This window comes from Sinocyclocheilus anshuiensis, unplaced genomic scaffold (assembly GCF_001515605.1).
Source record: "Sinocyclocheilus anshuiensis isolate Anshui unplaced genomic scaffold, SAMN03320099.WGS_v1.1 scaffold193, whole genome shotgun sequence".
Taxonomy (NCBI): Eukaryota; Metazoa; Chordata; class Actinopteri; order Cypriniformes; family Cyprinidae; genus Sinocyclocheilus; species Sinocyclocheilus anshuiensis.
In genome coordinates, this window is record NW_015536468.1 from 549418 (window position 1) to 567148 (window position 17731).

Genomic DNA, 17731 nt, shown 5'->3' on the forward strand with positions numbered 1-17731 from the left:
TGTTGAAAAAAGAGGCTGAGACTTGAAACTGCGAGCTCCGTGGGATGTAATCACATGCCCACAGAGCAAAGGCATTGACCGTGGTCACTGTGGGAAGATTCGCAGGAACTGTGGGGAAAAGTACGGAGGGTCGGGCCATGCTACACGCAAACATTAGCAGCGCTATCCATCACCCTCCTCCACACACACACAGAAAGCCTGCCTGCTGATTCCTTTAGCAGGAGGATCAGGAGCGAGGAACACAAAAGATCTTGGCACATTCCAAATTTTTTCTCCTTTTTTTTTTTCCACTTCCCTCCTCCAGATTGCTTTTGATTAAAAGCTTGGGAGGTTGAGCGCGAGAGTGAGCGAGCGAGGGACACGCATCAACATGTCTATATTTATCCAGGCAGCCGCCCAGCACCATTGGGGATATGTTAAAAAATTCCCCAGCTCGCTGCATAACTTTACTCAGTGAAGACTACCATTGATCCTGCGGATGCAAGGCCAAACAAGTGATCTTACACAGCGCAAACACACACGCATGCATTTAACACGCAAACATATACACACACGTAAGCTTACGCACACACGCAGCCTTCTGCTGCTGATGTCCTTGCCAGACAAACACGCTCTGTGGTTATAGTCGGAAAACGAAATGTTCAAATGTGCCACCTGCTACCAGAACTCCTGTCCTAGTTTCCGCTTCTTTTTCTTTCTTCTTTCACTTTCTGTCACTCAGCTAACTTATTTAATCATTCTAAACTCTAAATCAAAATGCACACAATTTGGCTTACTGCAATCATAAACTAAACAAATCAATAATATTTTTCTAAAACTTTAATACCATAAAAACTTTCACACACAGTAAGCAGCCATCATGATCACATCTATGACAATAAAACCCTCATCACATGTGATTCACACTCAATAATTTTCATCAAAACCTAAAATCACTCTGTATCACTGTTAACTTTTTCATTAAAGAGCAATATTTGGAAATTATTTTCTAGTGCATTTTTTACCTTCATATGGGCATTTTCCCCTGCCAATAAAAAAAAAAAACACAAAGTGTGTCGTCCATTTATACCAAATACTTTAAATTAATGAACTAAAATAATTGAAAATGCATATAAATTATTGAACTGTCCTAATGTTGAGTTCTCTATGTTCTTTATATAATTATGGCACATTATGGTTTTGATGGCTTATTTTACATTAAGTGTTTTTAAAGCTAAATTAAATTAAAATATTTTATAATAGCTATACATTCAAAAACGCACCTCTGAACAGTGTGAATTTAATATTGTTTATATACACTTTTAATATTGTTTATATACACAATATTGTGAATTTCACTGGGAAACTGCTAGTAAATTTCACAAATAATTACACAGAAATTGCAAGTAATGTTGAATTAAAGGTAAAAATTTGAAGTAGAAATTGTTGTAAAAATGATTGTCATAAATAAAACTGGAGTATGTTTTACCAAAAATATTATTTCAGTCATTCCAATTCAATATGTAATCATGTTTAATTCAATGTGCTACTAGCTGTTTCTTTGAAATTATTTGTGAAATTTACAAGCAATTTTTTCTTTTTTCAAGTAAATCCTACACCATTTTTTTCAGTGTACTATTATAGTATTTATTCATATTTTTTAATATTTTAAATTATTTTTTTTATTGTTTTTTTTTGCATGTTTGACTTTATAATAGAACAGTTTAGAGTTGACAGGAAATTAAGTAGGAGAGAGGGAACAAGATCAGGAAAGGTCCTCGAGCCAGAATTCGAACTCAGAACAGCCGTAGCACAACAGCACTGTATGTCGGCACGCTACCTACAAGGCTATCGTCGCTGACAAAATTATTTAGCATTTTAGTTAGGGTTTCTGTTTTCATTTTAATTTTAGTTGTATTAATTTTATGTGTAATTTCTTTTTAATATTTCTATATAGCTTTAATTTAATTTCAGTTTTAATACTATAAGATCGTAAGTTTTAGTCATTTTAATACTTCCATTTATTTCAGTTAACTGCCAAGGCAACATTTCTCATTTTCATTTAAGTTTTTTGGGTTTAAGTTTTTCCATGTAATAATTATATTTTATTTTATTTCAACCGAAAGTTTTAGTTTTCATTAACAATAACAATGCTCAAAAACAGCAAATACGAATATCTGACATCTATGAGTAAGTAAAGTCTGCAGAGGTACTAAATTCATAAAATTAAAGTGCCCCTATTATGGGTAATGAAAGGTTCATATTTTGGTTTTGGGAGTCCCCAACAACAGGTTGACATGCATGCAAGATCAAAAAACACTTTCATTGTCTTATAATGTGCATTTATTTTTACTTTACCTTATTATTTTACCTTTACGATTCATTTTTCCAAACCCCTCCTTTGCGTCACGCTAATCGGCGGTGATTGGTCTCATTTTCATTTCATCATGCCTGTAATGCCTGATAAAGCAGTGCATTGCTGCGTTGTGTACAGCGTTACCGGGGAAACCGCTATTTTTACCACTCCAAAAGCTGCATCTAGTGGCATTGAATGAATTTGCATTTTCATTCAGACCAAGGCGAAAAGACCAACAAGTGGGCGGGCAATATGCTAATGTTTCATGTTGACATCAACATGAAACAGCTCGGGGTTCGTTTTGAAAACGACTCGTTTCAATGATTCAGAGTCGACTCTTTCTTTTGAGAGACAATAACTTCATACACGGTGCACTTTCAGATTTAAAACTTTGCAGGATGTTTTCAATCACTTAGAGCTGTGTTACACACTGCATGAAAGGTAATTTTCAAAAATCCATAATAGGGGCACTTTAAAGGGGTCATATGACGATGCTTAAAAGAACATTATGTTGTGTATTTGGTGTAATGCAATGTGTTTATGCACGAAGGAGCGGCCGGCGGGCGTGCAGCAACCACATGTGACGACCCCGGGCTGGATATCGTCCTCTTTTGGAAGAACTAAACACACAGCATCTCCACAACAACAATACTACAGCGAGAATAAAAGTTACACCTTCTTTCTTTGCGTGAACATTTGGGCGGTGTTATGCAAATCTTCCCACACAGTGATGTAGACATGTGGGGGCGTGTTTAAACGAGCCGTTTTAGGAGGGCATGGACAAGTCTTAACTTTTATAAAGAATATCTCTTTGGATTTGAGACTTTGGTCTTTGCAAACACTTGTAACACTCCAAAGAGAAAGGAAAAATTGAAATCGCATCATATGCGAATATTATAATCCAACAATAGACATAGACAGAATTCGAAGCGGGGTATTTTTGCCTTACATTTGCACTGGGGCACTCTTTTGTCTTTGATGGTGACATTTTTTTACCGAGGGCCCTGGTTAAATTCTGGCCTTGCTCTATGCACCTAACACCTGAAAGAACTTAATTTTAATGTGAAAAACAAACAAACAAACAAAAAACACACGCACATGATCAAGTGGTGTTGATACAGAGGTAGCAGTGGTGTGTATGGGGCAGAGATGGGCAAGAGGGGCAGCTCTCTTACAATGAAAAAGCATTATGCTGTGATTGAACAGGGCTGGCTGAGCTCCAAACTAATCTAAAGTAAATCAGCAGCAGAATACCCAGCTGTCAGGCACAGACCCCGACCCTCCCCACATGGATTACAACATTCAAATACCAGCCGCCTCTCCTCTAACAACCCACAACACTGTACCGCACTGCTTCCTCTCAGATCACACATCACTTATGGACAACAAGACAGGAGGAGGCAGCCGGTTTAATCAAGACAAACTGCTTTCAGACAATTTGTTTGTGTGCACAGGCAGTAAAACTGCACAACCGGATTATTAATGCACAGCTTTACAATATTACCAAATGTGATAATTGAGCAATTGCTTTGTAATTCAACAAACTCTGTGAGTTTTCCCAAGAAAATGTCCTTGCAAGAACCATAAGAGCATAAGATTCCGAATCTGGGCTGCTAGCATTAGCAATCGAAGCTTATTGTAAAGTGCTTCCCCATGATATTATAGATATTTTGCCAGTACTTGTTTTGTATTTTTCATCTATTATTTATTTTCAACAACCTGATCTTGACATTGTTGCATTAGTGATGGAATCTGTTACACTAAAAAAGTCTGTAAAAATAAGGCCCATTGTACTGTATATTTATACGAATGATTAATATGTTTTCCTTGTATTTCGAATGACACATTGCATTGTGTTGTGTTTTACAGTTAAAGGAAATGTCCATAAACTTAACAGATAATCTTCTGGCAGAAAATTGCTGGTACTTTTTCTGCACTTTTACTTACAGTATAGATTTTTCACTGATATCTGGCAGGCTAATGTTTTCTTTTCTAATCAGACAGATGAAGATGTGGAAATGGCCTTCCAGTTTGTTATCCAACACTCAGAAGAAGAGTATTTGGCATTCATAAAATGTAAACAATGACTATAAGTTCAATAATATTAAAAACATTCCCAGGGGTCTGTGAGAGAAGGACAGAGGGTGTACAGTAAAGGAAGAGAGAAGGTCGAAGCCATGAGAGGGTAAGTCTTACCCTTCCAGGATACTCATCAAACTTCTGCAGGTCCAGTGATGGGCTAATTAACATCTGCTAATGATCAGTAAAGGCCCTGGTGCCTGTGAGCCACTCTGTCCAAAACACACAGACTCTCTCTCTGTCCAGCATCTCTCTAGCTCTCAGCTGATTTCACCTTCAGATCAAACAATAACTAAAATCTGTCAAATTCAGCCAAATCTGTTCAAATCAACTTCAAATTAATCGCCAGTCTAAAAAAAAAGGATCAGGAAGGATGGGTGTAAAATTCTGTTCAAACGGGAAAATCTGCTAAAGCATCCTCTCTCACACCACCTCCATTTTCATTCTTCAAGAATCAGTGTGAAAACAGCAGACAAACATGTTTTTCCCAGTGTTGCTGTTTTTAGCTAATCACAAAAAAAAACAATATTCAAGACAATATTCTATTCTATTCTATTCTATTCTTTTCAGGGGTTCACATACGTGGTGTGCATGAGCGACCAAAATAAAAAATGTGATGGGTAAATATTTCAGACCGCTCATTTGCATACTGACAAGGTTGACAGCTGTTAATGCACAAAGAACATTTCAGATCGACCAACTGTAATACTGTATAAGACTTCCATTTGAACTTAAAGGGATAGTTCACCCAAAAATGAAAATTTGATGTTTATCTGCTTATCCCCAGGGCATCCAAGATGTAGGTGACTTTGTTTCTTCAGTAGAACACAAACAAAGATTTTTAACACAAACCGTTGCAGTCTGTCAGTCTTATAGTATTTACAGTATTTATATCATTTTTTACCTCTGATTCACGCAATGTCCGAACTGTTCGAACTGTCCTGAGCGGCGGCGCGTCCTCCTGAGCGCATTCTCAACAGCAGGTGCGTGAGGCGTCTTCTTCTTCTTGCTTTACTGTGGATCGCAGACTTATAAGTGCATTACCGCCACCTATATCTCAAGTGGACCATTGACACTCCTAATTGAGATTGTAGATAGAGTGTCAATGGTCCATTTGAGAGATAGGTGGCGGTAATGCACTTATAAGTCTGCAACGGTTTGTGTTAAAAATCTTCTTTTTTGTTCTACTGAAGAAACAAAGTCACCTACATATTTGATGCCCTGGGGGTAAGCAGAAAAACATCAAATTTTCATTTTTGGGTGAACTATCCCTTTAAAGCATAAATATAGGCCAGGAGCTATCAGTTTCAAAGAAAAACACGAAACTGTGACATTCACTGATGCGCTTCACTTGGCAGCGCTAAACCCGGAAGCACATATACTTCCTTGATGGCAACCCGGCAAAATAAAAGTTTATTGATTGAAGCTTGCTGATTTTAGGTTTGTAAATGTTGAAAATTCATATAAAAATAAAAAAGTAAAAAATGACAATATGTAACAAATGTAAATATTAGCATTGTATTTTTCAAGTGTACTATAAAATAATTGTATTTTTATTTATTTTAAAATAAAATAGTATTATCATCACACTTTATTTATTGTTTTGTTAATTATTTTATAAAAAAAAAAATAACTGAATAAAGTCCAATAATACTATTATTAATTACTATTATTGATTATTTTAATTTTTTGTATATATATGTTTAATGGGTCACACTCAAGCGGCAACCTCCCGCTCTCTCTCGTGAAGCCAACACGGAAGTGACTTAAACTGTAATTCGTCAACTCAGACTCCCCATGTTAAAATGCCCAACTTTACAGCAGAAAAAAACATGTTTACAGCCTGGTTCAAAAAATGATTTTGGTCTATATAGCTAATTTTGCCTTTCATGACAACTGTGAAGGGGGTGAATTTTTTTATAAGTCATCTGTTTAAATTATAATAAGCCTTAAAGTTCTGCATAATTAAGGGTGTGGCCACTTGAGTGACAAGTGGATTGCCGCTGCTGTCACCACCATCGAGCTACGTGGGCATGGTTTCAGCAACCAGCTCCCACCTTTTGCCCATTTTCGATTATCCGGGAGTGACACGTGGTGAGGCGCTGCCAAGATGGCAACGGCCGGCTCTGCCCACTTTGAGCTTCAAAAACGCTCTTCAGGAACTTACGGGTGACGTCACGGACACTACATCCATGTTTTTATACAGTCTATGGTCACACTATGTGCAGTGTGAGCACCAAACCAAATATCCAGGCGCTCTCATGAGAACCAGACCGAAAAACGTATGTGCAACCCTGATTATATTATATTATATTATAAAGATAGAAACCTTCAGAACTATCAGAATCATAAATGATTTGAATTCAGGTGTCACTGTGAAATGGTTTCCTTTTAAGCACCTGAATATTTCATTGCAATATAATGGCTTTTCAAACACATTAAAATAAAGTAAACATCAATATATATCAACTAGACAATACAGCTGGCACAGTCTACACAATATCCAAGTTAAACATCTCAGAAGCAAAGGTTGGAGGATTTTGAAAGTGGACACAAGATGAAACTAGACATGAAATTACTATTTTTTTTAGATTCAAACTTGAAATCTCTACTTGTTAACATCAAGGGTTTCTATAGAGATAAAACGAAACTGATTTAAATATTAAGATTTAAAAAAATACTTTAATAGCATTTTTGTATTCCAGGTTTGGAACAACTGCTGAGCTTCGTAACAATTTACCAACGAGCCATCATCTGACTCCAGCTGGCTCTGTTTGACTAGCATTCATCATCAGACTCCGCCTCTTCCTCCATCTTGTTAATATCATTTCATTTTCATCGCTCGGTAAGATGCGGACAGGCAGGGTTGTCCGCCGGTGTCAGGTCCACGCAAACGGGGTGGATAAATGGAGTGCTTGAGTTCGGTGAGTGGAGGAAAAGGGAGAACGCAGTACACGCTTCCACCTCCGACAGCTTGATGAATTGGGGCGGCAACAGGCAGAGCTAGACCCATAATTCAGCATGTTATAAATCCTGGATAAGGATGAAAGACTGCCATAAAAGACATTACTGTCCATTCCGTCTAATGAGCCAGTACATCAGCGCCTGGAGACGCTCACCCACCGGCCCTCTCTCAAAACACTCCTTCACCCGTCCCTCGTACAAAGACCATTCCTATTGTTAAATACCGGATCAATAGTGTAAATAATCTATTTCATCTCCCTGTTGATGTTACAAAACCAACTTTTAGTCTTTCGTCACTGAGACATACATCTCACACTTGACAAGCCATCTGCGGATCGATACAGTGATAAGTTTAGCTCTACTCCCTCTCCAAACATCAGGCCTTTTCTGAATTAAGCAGATTGATGAGGTCTATGAATATAACGCCTCCCATGGTACCGCCAGACTTTTGTGTGTGTGTGTGCATTTCATTGTCACATTATACTCATCTCTGTAGACCTGAACTCAAGTCCAAATCCCCACTGGATCTGTGTCTCGTATTTTCACTACATAAAGTCCTACATGAGGCCTAACCAAAGGCTGTTTAAAAAAAAAAAAACAGTCATTCTCACCAGGGTTGTTTTAGGTAACTAAACCTAAAAACATAAAAAAAATATATATTTACTTGAAATAAATGTTAAATTGTTAATAATAAATGTTAAATGTTAAAAAAATTTTTTTTTTTTTGTTTGTTTTGCTTTTTTAGCTGGCCAAGGCAACATTTTCATTTTAATTTAGTTTAACTTGATGTATTAAAATAACTAAAACTGAAAAAAAAAATTAATAAAACTATATAGAAAAAAAATAATTTTGATAAAAAATATTAAAAAAACAAAACTAATTTAAATGAAAATGGAAAATATAAAAATAAAAATGGATTCAAAATATTAATTTAAAATAAAAATAAATAAATAAATAAAGGTCCAAAAGGTATAGAAGAACCATTTTTAGGTTCCCCAGAGAACCTTCTCTAATTTTAGTGTAAAAATATATTAACAATATTATTATTTTAATATCTAAAGAACTTTTCCACTACAAAGAACCGTCTGTGCAATGAAAAGATTCCATGGATGTTAAATGTTATTCATGGAACCACTGATGCCAATACAGAACCTTAATATTTAAGAGTGATACTAAAATAACACTGGTTCTCATCAAATAAAACATTGGTCTAACGTCCCTGTCAATATAATATCCACAAACAAGATGCAAAGGAAGAGGAGAAAGATCAATATTAATCATTTCACAGTGTCGCTTTGAGGAGGTGGGCAGTGGAATGACACATCGTTAGTGTTTTCCAGTATCACCGAAGTTCTGGTGTAAAAAACTACACAGCTCCAAAGCCCAGCCTGGCTGACCATATAGTCTAAAATGGATCTTTGGAAAAGAAAGAAAGAACAAGAGACCGAGAGGAGAGTGTAGTGCCTAGGGAAACGAATCTGACTTCAAAAACAGCAGCACTCAGAAAGAAACGCTTGGCTGAAGAAGAAAACACAGATATTACCATAAGGCCTGATAATCATTGGGATAATGAGCTCTGGACTGCATATACAGGGATCTTTTTGCAGCACTGAAGTATATGGCACTGTTCTGATAAACGAATGCAGCGCCAGAAGACACAGTGCATGTTCATTTTAACAGTATAGCAGGCCAAGCAGGACATGCATTCATCGAACACATTCTCTGGCCCTGATTAACTAGGATCACAAATAAAGGGTGCTATTGTGCTACATACTGCACTACATGTGTGCATTGTGGGTGATTTACTAACAAGAACTGTATAAATAGGCTAGACATGTCAATATTTAAAGGAGGCTTCTGCATGTGGTAATTGTACTAAATGTTACATGAAGTGCTCACTGCATACCAGGCAAACACATAATGACAAACACACACACAAACAAACAAACAATAAATAATACTGAAGTACTGAAGTACTTGTATATTTGAATGAAGGGAGTGAGGGAAAAACACTTTCAGATCAGCATTCACACTGCACAGTGAACAAAAAGAGACTAGAAAATGCTAACCACTTTGTCCTCTTTCTTCTCCAGCGTCACAGAGAGAAACAGGATGGTGGGTGGGGGAGAAGAACAAGAGAGAGAAGTATGAAATGACAATCAGATATGAAAACAAAAACCATTTAGATGCATACTGGAATAATAAACATAAAAACAGCTCTAGACTGGCATTAGCAGCATCAAAAGGTGTCAAAATACAAATTGCATTTTCCAGTTGCAAAACAAACTTGTCTTGGAATGTTTTACATTATAATGTGGATTTATTCACTTTTTCCTTGCTATTATTTCAGGACAGATCACGGTAGTGTAAATTTGCAGGTATGTTGCCACCCACAGGGCAAACCTGAGAGGTGCAGGTTGCACTGATATTCACTCTAATGCCCGGTTCAGACTACACGATTTTAGCCCGATTTTGCCACGATTTGCTTGATGTAGGGTGTCGTGGGGATTCGTAAATGACAATGGGCGTCGGGACGCAAGATTCCATCGTTTCAGCACGTGTAGTGTGTCATAGTGGACGACAACCGATTCCGCGTCTGCGATGCTTTTTTTTTTTCGTCGTCCATGACGAGTTCTGTGACATTGGTGACGCTAACCAATAGCAGCACAGAAGCTCTTTCATACACAGGTTTCAAACATGGCAAAATGAAAGAGAGATGATGGCTGCTAGGTGGAATTATGAGATGGAGGAAAGGTTCGTGGAGCTGTGGCAACAGTACTCCTGCCTGTATGATGTGTCATCAAGGGACTACCACGACAGAACAAAGAAAGAAAAATGCTGGCGAACTATAGCGGAAGCGCTTCAGCAATGTTTATGCTCTTGTTTTCGGAAGTCAGTCGCTAGTTCCTCCTTCTCGATGACATCACGTTAAAGATGGCACGCGATGAATGGTCGGGAAGCAACGTGTAGTCTGACATGTTTCTTGTCCACGCCACGACAAGATTTTAGGAGTCAAAATCATGTAATCTGACACAGTGACTATCGTGACTCACAAAAATATCATGTAGTCTGAAGAACCCGGCATAAGATTGCCCATGATTTATTCCCAGTGGAAATAAAGGTAGTGCATGGGTCACTGAAAACGAGAACATGACATTCCGCTTAGTAGGTCCTACTGCTTCAGAGCCACCATAGTAAAAACACTCACAGACACTAAAATGCTATTGTATAACTATAAAACACCTGCACACTGATAAACAAATGCACACTAAAGGCAGGTGTAAACACTGTACCATTTTTCATTAACTGGCTGTCATAGGTATTTCGCTGCCATTTAATGAAGAATCCATACAGAGATTCACACTGCAGGACACATCATTTTGGAGACTTATCCACTGGAGGCTGGCATACATATCACTGATCATGGAGGAAGAAGATTGGTTAACTTCAGATTTCATAATAAAAACATCATGGTACAGCCATCTGCCATGTTTAATTCAATTTACTGTATTTAATTCAGATTTTAATTGTAGTTTGCACTTTTAATTGTGGCTAGTCTGTGGCTGGGAGTTTATTAAATTCCTTTAAAAAAATACTTTGGGCATTCGGAAATAAATGTAATTGTGCATATATACACTATGATTTGAAATTTTGGGGTTGGTAAGATTTTTTATGTTTTTAAATGCTCACCAAGGCTGTATTTATTTGAACAAAATAAAGAAAATCGTTAATATTATTACAAATGAAAATAACTGTTTCATATTAGAATATACTTTAAAATGTAATATATTCCTATGATGACAAAGCTGAATTTTCAGCAGCCATTACTCCTGTCTTCAGTGTCACACAATCATTCAGAAATCAATCTTTTATTCTGATTGGGTATGCATGAAACATTTCTTATTATTATCAATGTTAAAAACTTAAATTGCGCTGCTTAATATTTTGTGAAAACCATGATACACTGGGTGCACTGGGTGGGGCATTTCTGATTTTTGTAACAGTTTCAATGAACTATTTCGAGTCTGTTCACTCTGGACCAGCTCAGGCTACTCATAGCAATGGCTATGGTCATAGAAATAGCTATTAAGTGTATTTCATCACTTTTAGCTACTGTTTCCAGTCTACCAGATTGAGTAGGTGTAGCTCTCTATGTTTAACCTACAAGCATCTAGCGACTCCATTATCAAGACTGCCACTCTCATTAATAGCACACGCCAAAGGGCTCCGAGAAACAACATGCGCTCATTTCAGCGAAACTAACCTCAGGGCAGCACCCATCCACTACCAGCGGAGTCTTCACTTCCATTGCATCACATATGGGATTTCTCCTACCTTCTCAGACACAGACAAAAGCATCTGAACAGCCTTCTACACTCAACACTGGCCCTATCTGAGCTTTCTCACATCTAAACCAAAATTAAACCTCGCGAAGTGCCAAATGTAAGTAAAAATCAGCTTTGGGGGTTACATCAATACAAAAGCAACAATCAGATCCTAGCTGACATGAATTAAATCATAATCTCAGTGGAAAATATACTTATTAAAAATATGAATGTAATGAAATTAAAATTCTGGCTGATGCCAATAAGCAGATAAACATTTTAAGCCAATAACCAGTAAATGGTAGATACATAAAAATTATATTTTGTCTAAATAAATGAAAAAAAAAAAAAACACTAAAAAATATTTTAATGTTAATGTTTTTAAAATACCAAAAACATTTTAATGTCCCAACTAAATTTAGGTACAGTATCACAGCATTATAATGCAAAATTAAAAATATGATTCATTTTAGGATAATTGGGCCATATTTCCCAGTCTTCTCAATAGCAAAAAGTTGCCCAATTTACCTGAATTCACTCTAGATATTAATTTTGATATTTGCTAAAGATTTTATTTAACAGTGTAATTAAATTATTAGCATTTTAAAGATTAACAAAGTGAGCATTTGGATGATGGCAAAGATAATTTAAATGTAAAGGGGAAATGAGCATGTACAATTAAATATCCAATTTCGACAGCTACCAAAAACCTATACAATTTCTAATACTGATAACTAATACTGTCAATATATTGTTTATTCTTCATTAAACAAAATAGCATTATTCATGACATTAATATTATTTATTAGTCACTCTATGGCTAAAAATCATTAATTTTTCATAAGCAAAATAATAATTACCTTTTTTATTAACTTGTAAATAAAATGTAAATAAAAAATGCATGATAGGATACATTGACTGCCAATAAAATTTCTCAATTCACTTGCCATTGGCTGGCGTAGACAATAGTTACACTACAAATGGCCTGGCTTCATTGTGTAGCTATAAAAACGTACATATTTACTTCAAATATACAGATGGACACATCTGTAACTAAATCAGTGTGTTATTAATTACATTTACCCTTATCTCCACCTCACTGACCTCACTCCCTACTCTACTGCCTCTGTCGGTGAGCTGTTGACTCCCTACACTGCACTCATTATGACTGAACACTAATTAGCGCTCTGGACTCAGTGGAAGGAATAGAAAGCGAAGGTAAATATCACACTCCAGGAGGTGGGCTACCATTTCAGGTGCTTCTCTTTGCGTGGTACGGCTGCCCCTGTGGAGAGTCAGTGCCGACTCGGGCATCCCAGTGTGGGTGTGCGGCGACCCCCCGGTGACCAGCAGCGTCATCTCCTCTGACTAATGCCCAATTAACCTTTCTCTCATCCACCCAGCGCTCTTCTCTCCCTGTCCCTGCTTAAATGTGTGCAGATGCAGGTCGGGGAAGCATGAAAAACAGTCTGGCCACTCACACGATATAGGTGGTACTCACGTTATTGGAACGCAGAGAGACCCTTCCCCCGCAGCGGGCACAGAACTTAGTCTGGCAGTAGGAGCACAGGTTTCCGCAGCCATCAGCAAACTTGGTCTTGTGGCAGATGCCACAGGTGGGGGCGTCATCCTTGTGTTGGCCCTGCTGCCTCTGTTGGGGGGGCTCCGGCCCAATCCGCCTCACCTGCTCCTTGTAGTTGGCAAACTGCTGGTGCAAACTGGAAGGGGAGAGGAGACAGAGAAAGAGAAAGGGGACATAAAAAATTTAGGTTCAAATTCAATAGTTGCCAATGTAACATTTTTACCTAATAGCTTCCCAATCTTATGAGTAAATTTAACATCAATTCTCTCAATTTTAACATGTTACCAGTAAATGTAACATTTTAGCCAAATAATCCCTCCATTTTAACATTTTACCCCAAATTTAACATTTTAACCCAATAATCCCTCAAATTAATAATTTTACATTTTTGTAACATTTTAAGCCAATAATCCTTCAAATTAATAATTTTACATTTTTGTATTTTTTGTGACATTTCAACCAAATAATCCCTCAAATTAATAATTCCACATTTGGTAAAATTTGTAACATTTTAACACAATAATCCCTCAAATGAATAATTTTACACTTTTGTAACATTTGTAACATTTTATTAAACCCTCAAATTAATAATTTTAAATTTGTGTAACTTTTGTAACATTTGAACCCAATAAACCCTCAAATTAATAATTTTAAATTTTTTTGCCTTTTGTAACATTTTTACCTAATAACGCCTCTCCCCCCTCCCCAAGTTTACCAGCAAATTTCAAATTTTTACCTTATGACCCTCAACATTTTCCAGCAAATAACTTTTTAACATAATAATCCCTCAATGTTAACATTTTACAAGCAATTTTATAAGTAGATTTAACATTTTTATCTATCATCTACCAATAAATTTGACATATCAGAAATTTTGACTTGATGACCTGATACTCTAATTTGATTTTTTCCCCTAATAATGCCCCATATTTATTCAGATTAATTGACAATATGTTTTTTTTTCTAACAAACTGACCAATTTTCACAGTAAGTTCAATGGTTACCCTGTTTTCTCAAAAAAATCATCTCACAGAACAGAACCAAACAATATAGCCCTGACTGACCATGTGCACATGACGAACTCCAACTTCAAGGTATGTATTTACTTGGAAAATATGTTGCTAGTAAGCACTTATTCTGAAGCTAATGCAGTAATTGAAGACAGTATCATGATATTTCAAAGGTTCACAATCTGCATGTCAATGGAAACTCCACTACCAAACCTCACATTTCCTTCACTCTTTCACTCCAGCTCTATCTCAGTCTTTCTTTCAGTCTAATGTTCTTTCCACCACGTAGATGAAGAATGCTTAAAGACTACATGAACGTCTTCCAAAAGAGTTCCAAACAAACCAGCGACTGCCAAACAAAATCATGACACATACAACCCATATCCGGCATTTTCCCCTGTCTAAACAGCACTGAGGTCTCAAGCATGAATCTATCCGGAGCTTTACTTACGCTAAAGGGGTCTTCCTCACAGACTCCTCCGCCATGACGATATCATGTGACGTATATTAAAATAAGCAACCTATATATAGAGTTAAAAGAATATACTACCTACGGAATGTGATGAATGTGCGAGCATCCATGCATAACGTGCCCCAGAGAAAGACAACGAGATGATCTGAACTCCTGCCCCAGTCCTAACCCCTGTCTCCCTCCCCCTGTGCACCCCTACTGCTCTCCTGTTCCTCAACACCGTCACCAGTGAACATCCTGTGGGTCAAAGATAAACGTAAAGAACAAGCTCCAACACAGGAGTGACAAGATGTGACTGCAAGATTACAAATTAAAATAAAAAAACTAAATCGGTTGCTTTTTCACAGACTTAAGAGTTCAATACAATGCAATACAATACATTTATTATAACTTTTTTGGTATTAAAAGAAGAAATGTACAATTACACAATATAAAAAAGTGCAAAAACAAAGAACTACGTATCTAAAAAAAATTCTATAATTAAATTACAAATATGTGGGAAATATTTATAAAAATGTCAAATTTTTGTCACCATCATTTAAGGTTGTAATATTCACCATAACTGAGAAGAACTACAGAAAGTCAGATATTTTTTTTTATTTATTTGAATAATATATTTTATCCAGTTTAGCTGGATTATCAATTACGAATGCTCTAAAATTTCTTAGGAAAAAATTAAATATCCATCCATTCATCTATATCAAGGGCTATTTTTAATGGCATAATCAATTACTAAAACACTAGACACAAATTATAGACAAATAACAGGCTTTTAACAATATTACAATAAGTTATATATGATTTCTCAATTTTATGTGCCAAAATTGCATGTTCAGAAATAAAGAGACTGAGAGACACAGCATATAACAGTATGAGTTAATGCTATTAGCTCAGCTCAGATAAGTTGGTGTTTCAAACTTCAATTTTCACAAGAAATGTTTGAATTTATACTGAAAGTTCTGATTTTTGATTATAGACACATAGCAAATAGCACAGATACAGCATTGAGATCTCTTATGAAACTCTAAAGCTAATATCTAATAAACAAATGAAATATTAAATAGATTTTTAATCTAGATTTTTAAGTGTAACTGGAAAAAGGCACATTGTAATTCCAAAAGGCTTGAAATAGGATCCCAATTGCAATCAAAAAAAGGAAAGCAGGTTGAATTAAGCATGCATTCTTCTCATCTCAATATTAAGATGTAACATTCACCTTTCAAACTTTCAGAACACAATGACCTTTAGTTACAGTAGCTCCGATGAACAACAGAGCACAAAGTCAATGCTGAAATTAAATTGAGCAGCACTAGACTACAAAAACCTTTCAACGCTTTATGAAAAACATGAGAAACAGAGACAAACATTGAGCTTGGCACTGTAAAAGAACATGTGAAAGTGCTTTGTACTCTGAGCCGGAAATGATATTCAGGAAAGCAGCCCAGCTTGCCATAATTGAGACAGCACGTAAAACAAAGACCCATAAGTGAAGCACAAGGTTATACGAAAGTGAACCACAGCTTTACTTTACTAGCACAAACCCCTCTTCCCCATCACAAATCATTTGCTTCTCTCTCTCTCTCTCTCTCTCTCTCTCTTCCTCTCATCCAGGAATAGAAGTAAACCTTTTGTGAAATGCAAATCAGGCACAGAGTCTGCAAGAAACGGTGAGCAATTCACACAGGACTCCGGCATTAGCACAGAACTTGGTGTAATTAAGGTATGAGGAAGCTCTAATTAATGTGGTAAAGTGTGGGGATACGGAGGAGAGCCGGCGTGGAGATGCGTGAGGTGGGATGCGTTTTTACTCCGTTCTCCCCTGCTTCATGACAGCTGGTCCTCAGTGGCTGCTGATGTCGTCGGGCGAGCACATGGAAACGTTCATGATTAAACAGCTGTCAGCAGTCGCTCGTACTAACGCACACCATGACAGGAGCCACAACTGTAACTCATTGGCTGTGCGCAGCGTTCCTGCGGAGGCTTTGGTCGGGCCTACACGCTGGCACATTTATCATGTCTGCTAGGCCCCACGGCTCCCCACATGGGCATAAATCCACCCTATATGTGCCAGGATGTCGTATGAAAGGACAGACGAGGGACAGAGATGTAGTGAAAGTACTGCTGAGGTTCAGTCAGTGTAAATTCAACATCATTCACAGCGAATGCCGGGACAAACGTGCGTTTATGAGGGAACAGAGCACGTTGGCAGCCTGTGATGGAGCCATAAATGCAGCTCACAGGCACTAGCAGCTCCATTCATCCTCTAACAAAAGAGGACAAATCTAAACACCACTCACAGGACATTTATGCTGTGTTCAACAGGAAAAACAGCTTGACACAAAAATGCCATTAATACAATATATGTCAATAAAGAAGGTATTTTATATACAGTGGTGGCCAAAATTATTAGAACACTAGTATTTTCACCAGCTAAAAAAATGGTTTTAAGTCAGTTATTTCTATTGTTTGCTGTAATGTGTCAGTAGGAAATATCCCATTAATTTTGCCATTAATTGTAATATTCCAGAGAGATTTTTGTTTGCACAAGGAGTCTGACAACAACCAGTGCTCCACACAGAGATCTGATCTCATCATCATCCAGTCTGTCTGGAATGACATGAAGAAACAGAACAAACTGAGACAGACTAAATCCAGAAGAACCGTGGCAACGTCTTCAAGATGCTACAAGAAACCTTCCTGCAAAGCTATAGTACTGTTAAAAGTTTTAGGCACTTGTGTAAAAATGCTGTAAAATGAGGATGCTGTCAAAAATAATGTTATAAATAGATTTTCTTTATCAATTAACTTCTACTAGTTTAAATCAACTAACTAAATTAAATCAACATTTGGTCTGACCATCCTTTGCGTTTAAAGCAGCTTTTGCCCTAGGTGCAATCTCATTCCAGACAGACTGGATGATGATGAGATCAGATCTCTGTGTGGAGCACTGGCTGTCGTCAGACT

At 37.0% G+C, this 17731-nt stretch overlaps 1 protein-coding gene across 1 annotated transcript in view; it reads right to left on the reverse strand.

The window, feature by feature from the left end:
* The window catches only part of LOC107695549 (regulating synaptic membrane exocytosis protein 1-like), a 48358-nt gene that overhangs the window by 5606 nt on the left and 25021 nt on the right, over window positions 1-17731 (reverse strand). Inside the window, exons 2-3 of the mRNA XM_016495566.1 lie at window positions 13205-13421; window positions 9448-9462 (exon numbers count right to left, since the gene is read on the reverse strand). The gene's annotated coding sequence lies outside the window, so the exon portion shown is untranslated. The remainder of the gene's footprint in view (window positions 1-9447; window positions 9463-13204; window positions 13422-17731) is intronic.